Source organism: Silene latifolia, chromosome 1 (genome assembly GCF_048544455.1).
Source record: "Silene latifolia isolate original U9 population chromosome 1, ASM4854445v1, whole genome shotgun sequence".
Lineage (NCBI taxonomy): Eukaryota > Viridiplantae > Streptophyta > Magnoliopsida > Caryophyllales > Caryophyllaceae > Silene > Silene latifolia.
Window position 1 is genome coordinate 157,821,238 of NC_133526.1, and position 5,137 is coordinate 157,826,374.

General features: G+C 36.5%; 1 non-coding gene across 1 annotated transcript; it reads left to right on the plus strand.

The window, feature by feature from the left end:
* The first annotated feature begins 4,751 nt into the window (after positions 1 to 4,751).
* Positions 4,752 to 4,858, plus strand: LOC141618545 (small nucleolar RNA R71). The gene has a single exon (XR_012531422.1). It is a non-coding gene; the product is annotated as a small nucleolar RNA R71 (small nucleolar RNA).
* Positions 4,859 to 5,137: the final 279 nt, after the last annotated feature.

Sequence of the window (5,137 nt, forward strand, 5' to 3'; positions counted from 1 at the left end):
ATGCGATATCTTTTATTTTGCTGAAAATGAATTATACTGAGTTGATGGATACAATTGAATGGTATGGTTGCTAAAATGTTAAACATATGTGTGATATGGAAGTAATTTTGTTGTTATTGTGAATCATATAACCATTAATACTCAATTGTAATTTCAGTTGTTTGACTTCTACATTGTTAAGTTAATTACTCATGACGCACAGTCGATGGTTCCGTAAGGAGTTTAACAGGGAATTTTATAATGTGCCTCCGATCTAAACTAATAATCTTCTTATATTGAATATATGGTTAGACTCTTGTCTAGTTCTTATGACGTGATAAATCGTTTTAAAATTTAACATGTGATTGAGTTGGTACTTATACTTTTGTGTGACCATGCAACCCGTGATAAATAGATCTGTAATAAAGAGGTAAATTTTTGATTGAACACGCTTAATTTGTAGTTACTTGCTTGACATCATGGTACGAATCGTATGCTTTCTTTGAGACGTCACCAGGGAATGTGTACTATCTAAAAGGTCTCCGATTAAATGTTGTAGTCGTGTTAGCCGTGAATATAATCGAGTAAAGAAGTGCAACTAAAATCCTGATGTTGAGGTAATAGTCGTTCATTAGTAAAGATAGGACTGAAATGAATAAGATGAACCTGTAAATTACGAAATATGAGTCGACATCTAAGCTTGTATTGTTTGAAGGAATTGAGTTAAGTTTATCTGATTTTGAGTCAAATGGATTCTATGGACGGCTCTGTTATAAGATTTATGTTAAGAAAGTTATTCACCGTCCAGTATGAAAGTAAAAGTTTTGAAAATGAAGTTAAATTTTGTCGTGTGAGTATAAATTCGGAATGAGATTTCCGGCCGATGTCCGGTTGTATGGTTTCATGATATTTGCTAGTCTGGGGGAATGAAGCTAGAACAGAGTCACAAATAGTGGGTTAATTTAGTCATGTTGTTCGTTCATGTAGTGAATTAGTGGGTTGTGGTTAGTTACGAATGTCAAAACGGGAAATGTAATGTGGTGATTTAAGTGAGTTGTGTGTTAACATGGTATGTTGATAGTAGCATGATATGTAATGAATATTTGTAAAATTGGTGTAGTTAAATACATTTAATCTTTTATGTCATGGTGTTGGGTGCAGTTTAAATATATTTAACACCAAGAATGAAATTTTATGTATGATAGTATTGTATGTTAACTTTCCAATATCGTTGTTTACTCGCTTGACTGACTCGACCAATAAGCTTGTAAAATTTGCCAATCAATGTGCATTCGTCATTCGTCATTCGACCAATATTTCTTGGAAAATATGCTATTTGACATGAACCATATGTGAGCACCTAAGCATCTTCATCTTTGTAACCTGAGTAGTAATGTATAAATTAGATTGACAAGCAGATCCTGTGAATGTTATTGCATGTATTGATTGATATGAAGAGTGTTTAGATTAATACTGAAATGTCTTAAGTTATTCAACATGGCTTTTGCTCCGATCCGTGGCGATGTCTTTGAGCGAGAAATCTTGTAGCTTCCTTGAGAGAGCTTGTATATTGATTGTCTTTAGTAGGGATTAGTTAACTTTAACGTGAGTTGTGAATCTTTTATCCTCTTTCGGTTGTTAGCGATAGTTTGAGAACTTTTGTTATAATAATGAAGGTCACGGGGACGTAACCATGTTTAAGGAGGGTAGGATTGTAAAATCTTTATACTTTCATGTGTGATTTCTCAGTTTGGCTATATTGGTTATGCGTTGTGTGGGTTATGTTGGAGTGTTACATGATGTGTTTCTGTTATGGTTAAACTTCGGGGACGAAGTTTATTTTAAGGAGGGTGGAATGTAATCTTTGCTTTTAATATTCACTTTGGTGGGTGCCTTACATACTTTTGTATATGCGTTTCATAATTCGTTTGCGTTGGTTGGTAGAGAGGGTAAACTTTGGGACGAAGTTTCTTTTAAGGAGGGTAGACTGTAATACCCGGTATTTTAATATGATATTATATTAGGCCGAGTTACCAGCTGGGTCGTGTAGTGTATTTGTGACTCGGGTAATTATGTGACTCGGGTTTTAATTAATCTAACTAGGCTAGGCCCGTATCATCTTAATAGCACCTATCCTATATGTATAACCCATCTAACCAAACCCTAATCTCCCTATCACCATATTCATTTTAACCATGAGAAAAGAGAGAAAAGAGAGAAGAGGGAGCCGTGTGTGAAGGGAGCCGCGTGAGGAATTGCGAGGCGATTTCTCAGCCTATTCTCATCCTATTTCGTAAGTAGACTATCCTATTACCTCTTTATTCAATTATTAGCATAATTATAGTAGTATTGGGATAATTTTCGTAACCCTAGAATTGGTTTGGGGTTTTTGATTATAAATTGTATGAGATAAATGAATGGAATAGTTACAGCAATTTACAGATTCGTTAGTCTGTGTTATTTGAGTGTTTTACCTGTCTTAAAGCCGTGGGATGTAAAAAGTTAAAGAAGAGACTCATGTTTATTCCAAGCCTAGTTTATGCCTGTGAAAATTGGTAGCATTTCACCGTGTAGTTTTTCCTGAAGAAATTATTTGTGAACGTCTATCTAAAAAGTCCGCAAATCAGTAGAGGCTGAAAGATTACTTCTAAAACATAATTTAGATATTGAATTGGTGCTGGGTATTTTTCATATATTTAATTTAAAGAGTTTAAATGAGTTAGGCGTTGGTTTTACTTAAGAATCATTTGTCAAACTCGTTTTATGAATCAATACTTTTTATGCGACGGTTTCTGTCAGTTTTTGGAAATCAGTCTGAAAACCCTTGATAAGTTTGGAATTTGAGAAAAACACGTTAGATATAAATTGTAGCTAAGACTCATAGGGTTCCAATTCAATTGGCCTTGCATCAATTCGATTTTTCTGGAATTAGTTATTCATTTTATACCGAGTCTGTCATGAGCAGGAAAATCAGGAAAAGTCGTGTTTGTTCTTTAAATTGATATTCCTATTAAGTTATGATGAGTCTAGGTTATGTGCATGATTAATTGACTGAGTAGATGGTAATTATACATAATTATGTTATGTAGGTGATGGATAAGTGAAGGATCATAAGTGATTGCTTGTGTGTGCTTGGATTGCGAAAAGGTAGGGAAATACACTTGACTTATTATCGTTGATGTTGAATTGTGTTGACTTGTTTGTGTTTCGTATGACCAAACTGTGAACGTTGACTTGCTTCGTGGCTGTTGATTTACGTTATGATTCATATCTTTGGAAGGTGATTGACTGAATTGATCGTATTGAGTATGTTATCACAACATTTGGTAACCGGCATGATTTTATGATTGATCGGTTCAAAGATATATATATTGTGTTGCATTAATTTCTTTTGAGCATTCATATGCATTGGAGATGGAGGATGTTGTGGTGATGTGGTGTGGTGAAGATGATGTTGTGATAAGGCCCGGGCGGGTTCTGCAGACTTGCCCTGGTGTCCTCAACAAGCGAAATGCGGATCGGCTACGGTCGATATATAGTCTACCGGGGATCGGTATGGCTGGGTGTTCCGGGTTATGAGATATGAGTTGAGATGGAGATGGAGGTGACGGAGGAGCATGCATATCATATTTTGTTGTTTAATTGTATTCCCTACTCAACCTCGTGGTTGACCACGTGTATTCGTGAACACCGTGACGATCCAAATATTGGGGAGCGGGCTTGACGGGTTTATGAGATAGGTCAGGGAGCTTGATGGGCGTGAGACACTGGATCCGAAGACTTAGTAGCTAGATCATCATTTAGAAGACTTTCACTTTCATTTATGTTAGTTCCTTGTAATTTGATGTAAAAGAGGTTTTGTAATAATTAAGTTAAAGTAATTATATATTTTGCCTTGGAGTTTAATTTGTTATTCACTACCTCGGGAAACCGAGATGGTAACAGTCCGGTTTATTAGGGAATGTCTTGCTAAAGGCTCCTTTATAAATCGGGGTGTTACAAATCGGGTTTCCAACATTTTGGTCTGAGCTAGGATGTTGTTGATGGTGATTTCTTTTGCTTGACTATCTTTTTGCATTTGAGTGAAAAACTCTTGTTGATTCTTTTGCATTTGGAGGACCGCTTTTTGAACATCAAAACCTTGGTCATTTTGTTTATTGTATGGAGTTTGATTTTGGTAACCTTGGTTTTGGTTGTAAAAGGGTCTTTGATTTTGGTTTCTCATGGGAGGTGGGGTGTATGTTGGTTGAGGATTTTGAACATTTTGGCTTTTGTATGAGAGATTTGGATGGAATTTGGTGTTTTCATTGTAATAGTTGGAATAAGGGGTACCACTCTTGTATGCTTGGAAAGCATTCACTTGTTTATTTGTTCCCCTACATTCACTTTGGTCATGTCCCAAAGTTCCACAATTCTCACATATCCCACTTGGGATTGATGAAGATGCCGTCATGGCATTAACATGATGCTTTGGTGATTTTGAGGCTTCTTCAAGTCTAGCCATAGCTTTTTCAAACTTCAAATTGATGGTATCAATGTGAGCACTAAGTTGAGCACCCAATTGAGTAATGGAGTCCACTTCATGCTTTCCTCCTCTAGTAGCCTTGCGAGGTCTACTATATTGTGAGTTATGGACCGCCATTTCCTCAATTTTGTTCCAAGTTTGATTGTCATCAACTTCGGTGAACATTCCATTTGATCCCATGTTGAGAATGTTCCTTGAATCTTCATATAGACCGTTCCAAAATTGTTGTACCAAGAACCACTCGCTAAGTCCATGGTGAGGACATGAGCGACAAATTCCTTTGAATCGCTCCCAAGCTTCATACAAAGATTCTTCATCCCTTTGCTTAAAGCCCGTAATTTGAGCTCTTAGCATGTTAGTCTTTTCCGGTGGATAAAACTTTTTGTAGAAAGCTAGAGCCAACTTCTTCCAAGAATCAATTCCGAGAGTAGCCTTATCAAGGCCTTTCAACCATTGTTTTGCGGTGCCAATGAGAGAAAAAGGAAATAAAACCCATCGAATTTGGTCTTGAGTTACACCGGTTTGAGAAATCGCATCACAATAGTCACAAAAGGTCTCCATATGAGAGTGAGGGTCTTCACTAGGCATCCCCCAAAATTGGCTTCTTTCGACTAATTGGATAAATGCGGATTT